Below are 14277 nucleotides of genomic sequence, written 5' to 3' on the forward strand. Positions count from 1 at the left end.
TCTTATTCAATAATATTCGTGAAAGAACAATAAATAAACAAGATTCACCTTGTCTTAAGTGATAAAACAACAATTAATTATTCCAATTCTAGTCTTGATTAACGAAAGAGTCCTATGTGAATTAATTAATTAAAATTTTGTTTAAAGTGATCAAATAACACTAATTAATAAATTACAGTTATTTAAACAATAAAAGAAAAGTGATTTATCTAAGTGCTCAAGAAACTAACCGTTCTTCTTTTATGTTAAATCTCTGTTTAACGTTTTTATGGACTTTCTTTCTTCTTCGTCCCTCCAAGGACTTCAATGGATTCAATTAGGGTTGGAAAATAGTTGGGAAGAGAGAAGAAAAAGTATTATGATAGTAAGAGAAGTTGAGAGATTAGGGTTTTGAGAATACTAGGGTTTTAATTCTGAATTTTCGGTCCCCGTAATGCTGAACGAAGACCCCTATTAATAGGCGTAGGGATCTAGGTTTAGGGTTTTAGAGCCGCACCGTCAGGTGGCGCTCAAAACTCTTTGAGTTGCGCGGGGTTCCGCGTGCATCTCAATGAGTTGCGCGTGCCAGGCGCGCGCAATTGATTGAGTTGCGCTGGTTTGCGGTTTGCCTTATACGAAAACGTGTTTTTAAAACTTCCATAACTTTTGATTGCGGAGTCGAATTAAGGCGTGTGAGATATCATTGGAAAGCTCTAAATATCTACTTTCCAATGCCGTTATAATTAGGTCAAAATATTTTATGGATTAAAATTCATGGCCGTTGGAGTGCAGGGGTGTCGATTTTGGGCCCGGTTTAGTGTTTTGATCATAACTTCTTCGTTTTAGCTCGGAATTGGGCTTATAATATACCGTTGGAAATTTGTTTGAAATGGCTATCCATCTGTATAGGCCTTTCATGGGAATTTTATGGTTGGTTTATCTGTTTGGCTCGATTTTCAACAATGTAGGTTCCTTTGGATCCAATCATTGCATTTGACGTTTTTGGCCTAATTAGTGATCGGACATGGCTCTAAGATTACTTGGTCACAAATATGGGTTTTAAATTACTTCATAATGCTTTTCTTAGTCCATAAACACTTCTACTTTGATCTAGCATGAAGAACGGATTTTTGTAACATCATCGTACTTCCTTTCGGGACAAGAGGCCAAAAGTAGGTGTCTATAGTTAGCCCCCACTTTGATCGAGTCTATTAGTAATAGAAGTAGTCAAGGAAATAAATCCGGGACTCATTCCTTGAAGATCTCAAAGAATAGAGAATCTTTCAGAAATGTTTAAGGATGTCGAAATGATCCTTGGTTCGCTAAGTGTTTGAAACAAGTAGCTATTAAGGCTTGAAAAAGTTTTTCCTAGTCTTAACGCGCTAAAGAATCTAGATTGATCCTTTGCAATTGTAGAACATTTTTACAAGTAAAGGTGTTCTGGGTGATGTCAAGTCATGAGAAGAGATCGGTTTTAAAAGGATGAAAGGGGATGATTTCCTCTCAATCGTGTCATTGTTGGTCCAAAGTCCCTCGATATGTCATTGAAACTTTAGCTTGAATTTAACAAAGTAAAAAGATGAAAAAGGGGATTTCGGTATTCGAGCCGAAATTGTTCGGTATTCGAGCCGGGTCCGGTGTTCGACCCGGATGTCCACAAGATAGAAATACATGTCTCAGGACTACAGGCATATATCCAAATCAAGTGAGAAGGAAGAAAGTCAACAACTCTCTTAGCAGTTTTGTCCACAAGATGAAAACACGTGTCTCAAGACTAGGGGCACGTGACTACATAGGCGCGTTATCGTCTCGTCGCTTCTCTATACAAGGGATGATTCGACACCCTAATTGTCCGGTAAGCTAGTAAGCGCACTAACTACCGTATTTGCTCCCATTCAAGAAGTGCCTGTTCCTTATGATTCGGCTCGCCTGTCGACTCGTAAGCTAACGCCTATAGTAATTCTCTACCTTTTAGTTCCGAGAGGTATATCTTGCAAAGCTTGGGATGAAGTGAAATTTTACGCAACACCTACTCCGTACAATATTGTGTCGTACGATACGCCATTTGCATTTTTACGCTGCATGAAAACGCCTTCCTTTTTGCTTCGGACGTGAAAAAAGAAGAAAACCCGGACATTTGTAACGTCAGTAAAGTAAAATGACAAACATGTCTATGGGTGCTTTTACGTAAAGCACCACTACGGAACGTCTTAAGGCACTCTTACGAAAAACGTTCAAAACGTATGCTTGGGGAAAGCACAAAGCACGGTGTGCATGCAAGATGATGCAAAAAACTAACAAAGAAGAAAACAAACTACAAAATGCAAAGCAATTTAATAAGATTATGATAATTTACGCGCCATTACGTCTAAGAACGAGCAAAAACCGTTGAAAAATGATCAGACGGATCAAAATCAAGATTTCGGTCATTTTAGTGACCACTATCCGCGCGCAACTCAGTGGGTCGCGCTGGCCAGGCGCGCGAATCGTTCTGAGTTGCGCTGGTATGTCACGCGCAACTAACTAAGTTGCGCGCGACATTTAATTCAGCAAAAAGAAATAGCAGAACGCGATTTTCATTTCGCATTCTCTCACCTCCTTTTTCGCCATTTTAGAACCTTTTTATCTCTAGAAATCTTGTTTTCTTGCGATTTTCGAAGCTAAGGGAAGTAGATCTCACTCTTAATTAATATTTTCCATAATTCATTCATTCTTGGCTGAATTTGGGCGATTTTCAAACCGTTAAACCCCAAATTTTGAATTTGGGGGTCTTTGATTCGACTTGTTTTCATGAATTTGTTTGTTTGTCGTTATGACATGTTTAAGCAATATATTGCAAAAAATTTCATGTGAAGTGATAAAATATTGATCTTGTATGAGCAAGTCAAGCATATATGTGTTTTTTTTTTCTAATTTTGACTTTGTGCTTGAACTTTATTTCTCTTTTGTTTTGCTCACATAGACTATACGTGTTAATTCTAGTGTAAATTGAAGTGTTTAGAACAATAATTATGCATTAAAATTATAAATGAAATTTTAAACTTTTATAATAGCATGAATTTGCTCTTGCGACTCATGTTTATTTTTTCATGCGTAAGTTTCAAAATTTGTTTTATCAATGATAAAATTTACCGACGGTTATTATTATTCACTTATAAAACTGTGATCTTAAGATTTTCACAAAACTAGTTAGTTTAGAGAATTCTTGAAGACATCATCGAACTAGAGTACTTTGGCTATACTTCGGGCTTTTGAGTCCCCATTTTATGTTATCGAATATTGTAGCCCCCAATGTTGGGTGACTTCGATGACTTGTTTGTTTTTAATAATTAGTCCCTTTCATGTTGCTTGAAATGGGTCTAAAAATCCTGTGTTTCGTCTTATTATGATAACAACTAGGATCTTGGAAACGATTAAACTAGTGTGTTTAAATCGTTTTTTGACCATTCATAGTTTTAACAAAGAAATATGCTAAGTCTAGTTTTATTGGTCATTCATTAGAACAAGTAAGAGGAAAAATGAAATGTTGTTCAAATTTTTCGTCTATTCTTGCTACTTTTGAATTCTTTTTGTCACTGTTTTGAAGCTTGAGAAAGTAGATGTTTTCCTCCTTGCGAAATTCAAATGTGTGAAACAATGGAGAATAATTTAGAATGAAGACTCCTAATTTCGAATTTAGGAGTCTTTTGTTTACATTCTAACTCATGAAATTGTTTATCTTATGTTAACAATGTGTCTTGATACAATTTTCATGATCAACGATTGAGTACTAAACTTTCGTATGAGCAAGTATCATGATTTTGTTGCTCTATACTAGTCATACTCTCTAATCTCTAGAGTAAATTGAAGTATTGAAACAACAATTATGCACTAAGATTATTTTTTGAAGTTGAACTTGAAAATGGCTCGAATATGTAACTTGTTTCATGGCAAAGTTCAGTTGCAAACTTAGTTTTCATAGGAACAAAATGATAATTAAATCATTGTTTTGCATTTGAAAATTATAAGGCTCGAGATCTACAACTATTTAGGCGATTCTCAAAAGTAGTTCGAATGGCATGAATATCTCGTTTATTTTTTCTTGTGGATATTGGAGCCCCCAAGTGTCGGGTTATGCGCATTCTTTCTATTTCACAAGTCTTGGAGCCCCCAATTTGGGGTAGTTCTAATGACATGCTATCATTTAGTCCATTCATATGATACTGAGATGGACCTATGTATATGTCCTATTTTGTTTTGAGATATTTAGGACAATGACATGGCTTTCACATTTTAGTCATGTTCAAGAAAGCAAGTCAGTTCTTTGCTTGTTTATAAACCAAAACAATTGTGTTTAATGTTTAGTATACCATATCGAATGTCTAAACGTTTGTAAAGATCATTGTGGTGAATTTATTCTCAAAGTTGATTTAGAACATCAAATATTTTCTTTGTTCTTATCAATCTTTCATTTTAGTCTAGTAGGTGGTTTGTTTACCATCCCTTAGCCAATATTCGCTGGAGAACTGAGCGAGAACAAGTTCGAGTCAATAAGAAGTCGAATCTTAATTTATTCCTTTTGGAAAAATATATGTATTATCCAAACGATTATAGAGAATCTGGAAATTTCTTTATTTGATAATACAAATTAAAAATTCAGAAATAAAGGAAATTTTGAATACTATTTTTATTAGAAACATGTTGTTTCGAACTAGAATTCAAAATTTGAAAAGGGGTCCAATAATTATATTATTTTCAAAACTGGACCCATAATGGAAAGAAAAGTCTAGATCGTAATTGAGTGTGACTTTTTTTTCCAAGATTAATGAAGATAAATTGTAATTTGCAATTTATTTCAACAAAAATATGAAAATGTGAGCAAACTTTCATATATCTGATTTTGTTTATGTTTTTCTGCTTGTCATCATTGTCATATTTTTCCAATTAAAAGTGAAGTTCTTTTAATTAAATAAGCACCGTAGTTTGAAAATGAATGTTTATCAAACTTAGGTTTGGTGAAGTGTTAGAATAATTTAGAAAATCATTCGAATCACTTTCTAAAATATGGTCTCATTTTAAAATGAAAGTTAAGGTGAAACCTATATTTTTAATTTGAAGCCCCCAAGAGTAGACTTTAGGTTGCTTTTGGAATTCATGTATACATATGCTAGGGGATGTTTCTCATGTTTATTTAAAGCCCCAAGACTTGTGTTTTTAATTTGTGTTGCATATGTTTATCACAAATTGTTTGATCAAGTAACATAATTAATTATCTTGGTCAAATAATAGGAAGTGGTATTCTTCCATTTATCATTTAAAGTAATTAAGATGGTTCGTAATAAGCTTTGCATGACATTGATTTTGCAACATAAATAGCGTGTTCAAATCTGTAAATAGAGAGAAGTTGGGATGTCCTGACTTTTTTAAGCCCCCAATTTGAGGCAAGGAGCGAAAAAATTATACTATTTTCTAGTATTTTAGTTGCCAGATGGGAGGGATCATCCCGACTTACCCCCTAAAAAAGAAATGAACAAAAAAGACGGATTTGTATAAAAGGGAAGGGGAATCAAACTTTCCCATAGAAGAACAAAGAAAAATTAGACATGTTTTCGATAAGCAAGGATTATTGACTTAATATTTGAATCATCGTGATGACTTGGCAGTGAGGTATACGTGTGTTAGCAATAACGATAATTTTTTTCATGTAGCGATCATGTTCAATAAATATTCCTCGCTTAGAGAAGATGGAGATATCCCACGTAGGCGGACATTTTAGTTGCTCATGACAAGTGAAAAGACCAATTCTCAAGAGTTGTAAAAGACATCTAAAGTTGACGTTGAGGATGTCGATATATCAAATCAATTTATTGTGTTAACTCTTTTTCTTTCTAGGCAATGTATATAGAACCTGAATTACCTTTGTAATAAATAGCCCTATTATTAGAAGAAAATAAGATGATTGTTTGTTTTTTTTAAAGTGATAATCATCTTATTTTGCTTTGGCAAAAGATATGGAAAACACTTAATTTAGTTTGATTCGATTTCTTTACTAACATGATGTCATCAAGCCAATGGCTATCAAATCATCCAAATCATTTGATTTTTAATGGGAATGACTACTCAATAGTAGGTCCATATGTGCAAAGGACAAAGGTTGGCCATATTTTAATGAAATGATGATTTTGATGCATGGTTATGGTCTACCTCAAGGAGGGCCTTTCCAAAGTTGTAACGTGGCTAGGCTTGGGGTTATGAAGAATGGATAGGCTCAATTATACTCCCAAAATCCCTTACTTTTTGTGCTTCTTAAATTAAAACCTTTTTGCTTTGTGTGGCAACGTCCTACATTAGGTGCCTTTTCCTTGTCCTCTCTCTGTTTTTTTTTCTTTCTCTCTTCTTTTTCGACAAGTTTTGTTTTTTTGTTTAAAACGATTTTTTGATCTTTTCTTTTGGGTTTAGATTAACTTTGTGTCCCCCTCTTATGCTTTGTTCCCCCAATTTCCTATTTGTATCTATGCACCATTCCCATCCCAAGGTATGGAATAATGTAGGTTGAATAACTAAGGCTCAATTGACGAGTCTCAAAAGGGCTTCCAAGAAGATGGATTTCCTCTAAGGTTAAAATCATCATATCCTTTCTTTGTGGTCCTAAGACGGGGCTCTTTTCATTCAATACATCTTATAAGCCAAAGCTCATCAAGATTCTTTAAAGTGTTGAGTGTGTATGCCTTTTGATATTGCCTGTTTGTATGTATACGTTTTATTTAATGTGAACCAATAAAAATAAAGAGATTGAAAACAGAACAAGATAGACGTACTTGAAAATATATTTTTTATTCATTAATTAATGAGAGTACAAAATAAGTAGATTCGACAGCATAAATCTCTTAGTCTCCCATACAAAAAGGAAAGAAACAAAATAAGACCTAGCTAATAGGGTGCTACATCTTGAATTGTTGAAACTTCTAGAGATTGTGTCTTCGAGCTTTGATCGTTTCCGATGTAGGTGAAATTCTCTCTTAAAATCAAGTCCATATATATAATTCATGGTTTCATTTATCAAGCCCCTTTCAATTAATCATCCCACCCATATCGCTAACAAAAATTAATTGCGTAAAGTAGATGCTAAAAAAATTAAAAGGTGTGGGCGCGGGCAAGACACAGAGTTGCGCGGAACTGCTGCGCGCAACTTCTGAACTTGCGCTTGGAGGGCGCGCGCAACTTTGACAATTGTGTGTGCCACCTGGTAGGTTCGACAATTTTTTGCGAAAACGCAAAAAGAACGAAAAAAAACTTTTTTTTTTTTTTTGTCAAACCATAATTTTTACAAATTTTTTTTTTATTATATCTCTAGGTAACAATTTGGAATTACTTAGATTAGACACGAAGCACATATTCATGTAGTCACATAAGCACATAAAAGGAACCGTTAAAGCATACAATGCAATTCTAAGGTCAAGGCTTAAGTGTCCAAAGGTACCATATCTTAAGGGACAATGCACGAATCAATCACTCAACGTGTTGACCCATGACATATCCCTCCTAGCATTTTTTTAGCAATATGGGTGGGATGATTGTTATTGATTTTGGGATAGAAGCCTAGTGTTGGCAATCCCTAGTCAATGAGCCAATCCCCAATGGTTAAAGTGTGCTATGATTATGTATGATGTAATGTTGCTTGTTTGATTTTTACTTTTGTGAAACAGGAAGATATTATGCGTTCGAGTCTCGCTCTTTAAGTAGAGATTATCCAAGTTAGTTCTCGTTACAACCAATAGGCAACCTATTGTTGGAAACTTTGGATCAAAATTAAGAACTAATCTTGTAACCTCGAAGTCCCCAGTTAAGTCGCCACTGTAAGGAGGGTGTTCCCATCGTAGGGGATCCTTCTCCTTAGATGTCCATGGCCCTTTAGAAGCCTTGGAATTTACACTTGTTAGGGTGTATTAAGATTTGAATTCCTGACTGTTTGGGAGACCTTGAATTAGAAATGATACTCTCATCACGCTTTTTTGTAAGAAACAAGTAGGAGTCGCCAATGAGTTTTAGGAAAACTCATAAACCTCGTTCATGCCTTTCTCTCAAGTAGAGTTCAACGGATAATTGTCATGAATCGTAAGTTTACCCATTCCCAAATTGGTCTCCATAAACAAGAAATGAGTTCGGGAGCGAGGGTACTAAGGTAACGTTCCCTTTAGAGGGGAATCGCTCTCTTAGCCCTAGTACGGCCTATACTAGCTCTTCCTTTTTCACAATTTCATTATCAAACAATATATGCAACGTGATACCTAAAGACTAAGTTAGTTGATTTTATTTACAAGAATTAATCACGTAGGAATTACATTACAAAAGTCATTATTCTTTGTTTAATCAATATTCCTGAATAGAACAAAATAAACAATATTCGCCTTGTCTTAAGTGATAAAAGAACAATTTATTATCAAATTCTAGTCTTGATTAAACGAAAAAATACTATGTGAATTAATTAATTAAAATTTTGTTTAAAGTGATCAAATACTACTACTTATTCAATTAAATTTATTTGAACAATAAAAGAGAAGTGATTTATCTAAGTGCTCAGGAAACTAATCGTTCTTCTTTTTTGTTAAATCTTCATTTAATGCGTTTATAGACATTCGTTCTTCTTTGTACCTCCAGGGACTTCAATGGATTCAATTAGGGTTGTAAAGTATTTTGGAAGTAAGAAGAAAAAGTTGTATGATAGTAAGAGAAGTTGAGAGATTAGGGTTTTGAGAATGCTAGGGTTTTAATTCTGATTATTCAGTCCCCGTAGTGCTGAACGAACACCCCTATTTATAGGTCTAGGGATCTAGGTTTAGGGTTTTAGGGTCGCGCCGTCAGGTGGCGCACACAACTCTCTAAGGCCTGCAGGGTGTTGCGCGCATCTCAATGAGTCGCGGGCGCCAGGCGCACGCAACATACTGAGTTGCGTTGGAATACGGTTTGCCTTATACGAAAACGCGTTTTAAAACTTCTATAACTTTTGATTGCGAAGTCAGATTTATTCGTGTGAGATATCATTGGAAATCTATGAATGTCTACTTTCCAATGCTGTTAAAATTAGGTTAAAATCTGTTATGTATCAAAATATATGGCCATTGGAGTGCAAGGGTGTCGGTTTTAGGTTCCGGTTTATTTTTTTTATCATAACTTCTTCGTTTTAAATCAGAATTGGGCTTATAATGTATCGTTGGAAATATATTTTAAAGGGCTATCCATATTTAGAGGCAATGAATGGAAATATGATGGTTGTTTTATCTATTTGGCTCGGTTTTCAACAATGTAAGATCCATTGAATCGAATCATTGCATTTGCCGCATTTGGGTCCGTTATTAATCAAGTTTAAACAAGTATGAGCACGTTTTAGGCCTCATTAGTAGTCGAACAAGGATCTAAGATTACTTGGTCTCAAATATGAGTTTTAACTTACTTCATAATGCATTTTGTAGTCCATAAGAAATTGAACTTTGATCTAACATGAAGAACGGATTTTTCACTACTACAAAAATAAGCATATAGACCCGTTGAAATATCCTTTACACACCGCTTATCAACGGGTCTCTATCTAAGGGGTCTGTCAAATAAACAGACCACCTCTATGGATGGGGTCTGTTTTTAAAATATAACAGACCCGTTATGTAAAATACCAGGTTTGTTAGAGTACTTTTTTTAGAATAAAATATTAAAGATAAGAGACCCGTTGTAAAAGAAATAGGGTATGTTTGCTATATTAAAGAGACCCGTTAAAAGAGAAATAAGGTCCTTTTGAAAATTAATTTCATACCCTATATCAAAGATATGGGGTCTCTTTTATATATATATTTTTTATTTAATTCATCAACCTGTAAGATCCCTTCTTCACCTAACAGGTCTGTTAGCATACACTATTTTTTTCTTAATCAATAAAATTTTTAAATGGTTTTTTTTTCCAGCAATTTCTTCAATAATTACCTATTAATTTTCATTTAAAACAAACCTGCATAATATGTAATTCAATAAAATTTGTTGACAAATAAATTTTTAGACCTACTTCATATATAATTCAATCAATCCACTTACAAAAAACTCACCCATATAATGTTGTGCCACCCACAATTACACCATTACAAAAAAAGACTAACTCTTAATTTTCTCCCATTCTACCATGTACACCATTACAAAAAAAAAAAACATGGCACTATACATAAACCACTGTTTCCAAAAACATCAGCATTCTACCATGTACACCATTACAAAAAAAAACCATGGCACTAAACATCAACCATGGCACACATATGTTCCAAAGTGTAAGTGTTGAATATAAATTTGAATCAAAACGCAAGCAATTACCATACTATCTTTGACTTCTTCATCAGCTTAGTTTAGTTGCTTAAGCAAATATTCAACCCAAATATCTCGTATCTCATCAATTTCTTCCGATGAATAAGCTTCTTGAGTAAAGACCTGCAATGTAAATAGCAGAAAAAAGAATTAAATAGGATCATGGAAGTAGTGAACTAAAGCTCAAAACCAAAGCATGAAACTGAATTTCAGAACTAAATTGAATATGTGAACCAAAGCTCAAAACTGAATTTCAAAACCAAACTAAAATTGAATTTCCGAACTTATTTTCAGAACTTAATTTCAGAACTGAATTTCAGAACTAAATTCAGAACTGAATTTCAGAACTAAATTCCGAACTGAATTTCAGAACTAAATTTAGATCTGAATTACTAGACTGATTTCAGGCAAGGGCAATCCAGGCGGTGTTTGCAGGGCAGGGGGTGTGCAGGGTAGGGGAGTGTGCGTAGGGGGTGTTGGTGTAGCTGCTACGTTGCTGGGCAAGGAAGCAGGTGCCTTGCCTGCAGCTGCTGCCCTGCCAAGGCATGGATGCAGTGAGCTGCTGCCCTGCCAAGGCAAGGCAAGGTTGCTGCCGTGCCAAGGCAAGGCTGCCGCCCTGTCAAGGCAAGGCTGCAGCTACCCTGCCAAGGCATGGATGCAGCGAGCTGCTGCCCTGCTGATAAGTGACTTTTATGTCACTTTTAGGGTGTTTATTGAGTCGTATTCCGGCTTATTTTCCAATAATTTCACCTTTTATATCCTTTATTTCTATTATTTTATTATTCTCGTCTTTTATCTTTATTTTGAGTATTTTTGTAATTTTCTATAGTTTTTAGTTTATTTTCGTGTTTTATTTTATTTTTCTTTCTTTTAATGTTTGTAGTTTAAGTCGTTAGTTTTTATTTTTAATAATTTCTCTTTTTATCTCATTTTCTTATTTATTTTAGTTTCGTATTTTATTTTATTTCTTTTCATTTAATTTTATTATTTCTTTAGTTTTAGCATTTTATTTTACTTTATTTATCTTATTTTATTTTACTTTATTTTATTTATTTTATTTTATTTTCTATTTCACCCTCGTGTTGTTTTTGGTTGTAGGCGCTCCGGGTTTCAAAGTCAAGTTTGTGTTCGGGGTCCAAGGTTCGAGCAAACTTCACAATGCCCCTAACCGACCTAGCTGCTGCCCACCTCTTAACCTACACCACACCATCCCTTAACCTCCACCACATCACTTCCCCTGCTCCAACTCTCCTTCTCCCTGCTCCCAGCTCTTCAACACCACCTCTCTGCCCACTCACAGCAACCTCCACCCACCAACACAATACCACCAACACCACGCAGCTCACCACTTACCACCACACACCTTCAACCCCACAACAACACCTTCAGCCGCAACCAATTCACCAATTACTCCAATCCATAGCCACGCAAAACCACCAAAATCACCACCCACACCTCCCCTGCTCCCTCAGCTCACAATCAACCACCACGCGATTCTCACACCACCAGCCACAACAATAACAGCAACCACCAGCAATCACCACCGCCAACTCCCAATTCGAGTCCCAGCAATCGTCAAACACTCACCAACAAACCCAATTACAGCAGCCACGATTTGTCCCAACTCATCCCCGCATCACCAAACCGCAATCAATTGGCCCGAATTCGAAATTGCAGCAACCCATATCATCGCGGCCGCGCAGCCCTGTCAGAAAGCGCACGAGATTGAGTCCAAAATCAGAGTCGAGGCAGAAGCTATGCGCGACCTCTGCGCGGTGTCTTCGCGGGCGCGCATTCGTGGGTCAATCACGAGCTTTTCACGTGATTTTTAATGAGAATTGAACGGCTTTGATTGATGCTTGATTGATGACGATGAGGATTGACGGTGGTGATTGAGTGATGATTGATGATGCGTGATGGTGATGATGGAAAGAAAATCAGAGCAGCCAAGATCGAGAGGGGAAAGAAATTGGGAAGCTGATTTGTTTCGTGGGTTTGTATGGGATAGTGGGGTTTTGGTTTTTGTTTTTGTTTTTCTTTTTCCTTTTCATTTTTCCTTTTATTTTATTTTATTTTTAGTTTAGTTTTATTTTTGGTTTTTAAGTTTAGTTATTTTAATTATTTTAGTTTAGTTTTTATTTCTTTTTAGTTTTCTCTTTTATTTTATTTTATTTAGCCTTGTATTATAAATACCCCTTTGGGGTTATTTTCTCTTAACATTCACTTAACATTTTTTTAGCCTAGATTAGATTAGTTTAGCCTTTATTTTCTCTCTCTTAGGGTTAGGAGTAGTTTAGAGAGAGAAAGATTGGATTTTTCATGGAATTTTTGGGATTTTGAAGAAGCAAATTTGTGGATTTTTCCTCTCATAAATTCAATGAGTTTTCCTAACTTTCTCTCACCTTTATTGCTTTCATTTATTATTGTTTTTGTTTATTTATTTGTTTATTTGAGTAAATTAATTAGTTTAGTTGTTGATTCTTGCTTTTATTATTATTTTACCTTGTTTTCCATATTTTTGTTCATTATGTTAGTTTAGGTTTTGTTCTAGGGAAATGGATGAAGGTTATGTTAATTAATTTGATGATTGATTGTGGTTAGTATGAAATTGTTTCTTGATTATTGTGTATGGATGATGCTTTTATGGATTAGAATCTTTCTAGCTAATTGATTCTATGCTTTTAATTGTGTTTTCAATCAATTGTGCGAAAGTGAGTTGTTTGAGAACCCTAAATTCCTCCATATCTTTGCTAGGCTAGTTGCACGAGAGTGAATTAGTTTAGTAGGATAATTAACATGCTTAATTGTGCGAGAGTGAGTTAAATGTGTTGATTGTTCCTAATCAAGGTCATTTTCATCTAATTGTATGATGTTGTTGAATGCATTGATGTAATTGGATTCCACTTTCCCTAGTTTTAGTTATTTGCTCTTAGTAGTGTTTAGTTGAACCTTTCTTTACCTCACAAGCTTTCCTAGTAGTCTAATTAACATAGATTGATACACTTAGTCCTTTTGGGTTCGACCCTTTACTTACCCCTATACTCGTATTAGGGTAGTTTAGGTATTATAAATTGTTAATTTGATTAGGGTTAGTAGAACTAACGACACTATTTTAACCCTCGATCAAATTTTGGCGCCGTTGCCGGGGAAGCGGCTTGTTTAGCATTTATTTTTGCTATTGTTAAAGTCATTTTATTTGCTTTCTTTTTATTATTTTGCCTTTTTTTAATCCTACTTGTCATTGCTAATCGTGTGCTTAGCTTTTTTGTATTCAAAGAGAGATATGGCAAGACAAGAGGATGACCTTCTTTTTAGGGAGTTTGGAAATCCGGAAGTCTATGAGCTCACGAGTGGTATACTTCTCCCAACCACCGAGTCTAATTTCACAATCCATCCACAATATGCTAGGATGGTACAAGTTGAGCAATTTTCCGGAAGTGCAAGTGAAGACCCCATTGAGCATTTGGACCGATTCCTTGAGTTGTGTGCAATGATGCAAACAAATGAAGTGAGCCAAGATTACATTCGTATGCATCTCTTTCGGCAATCTCTCACCGGAAGAGCAAAGAAATGGCTCAAGCTTTTGAAGCCCAACTCTCTCACCACATGGAAAGTTGTTGCGAAGGCCTTTCTCAAGAGGTTCATTTCCGATGAGCAAACCGCAAAAATGAGGAGGAAGATAGCTTCTTTTGAGCAAGAACCGGATGAAACTCTTGGGGAAGCATGGGAAAGGTTTAAGGATATGATTAGAGCATGTCCTAACCATGGATTCAACCATAATTTGCTCATGAGATTCTTTTATGATGGCTTAGAGCCAATTTCAAGAACCAATCTAGATGCGGGTGCCGGTGGCCAATTGATTAAGATCCCTCAAAGCCAAGTTGAAGCTATAATTGAAGAGGTGGCTACTAGCTATTCTTGGGGAGGTCAAAGAAGGTCCCAAGGAAAGCAAGGTGATCTTTATGAGTTGGAGAAAGT

General features: G+C 35.4%; 1 non-coding gene across 1 annotated transcript; it reads right to left on the bottom strand.

Annotated features, from left to right (window-relative positions):
* Positions 1–13963: 13963 nt before the first annotated feature.
* On the bottom strand, positions 13964–14070 carry LOC145629526 (small nucleolar RNA R71). The gene has a single exon (XR_014111692.1). It is a non-coding gene; the product is annotated as a small nucleolar RNA R71 (small nucleolar RNA).
* Positions 14071–14277: the final 207 nt, after the last annotated feature.

This window comes from Chenopodium album, chromosome 4, assembly GCF_948465745.1.
Source record: "Chenopodium album chromosome 4, dcCheAlbu1.1, whole genome shotgun sequence".
Taxonomy (NCBI): domain Eukaryota; kingdom Viridiplantae; phylum Streptophyta; class Magnoliopsida; order Caryophyllales; family Amaranthaceae; genus Chenopodium; species Chenopodium album.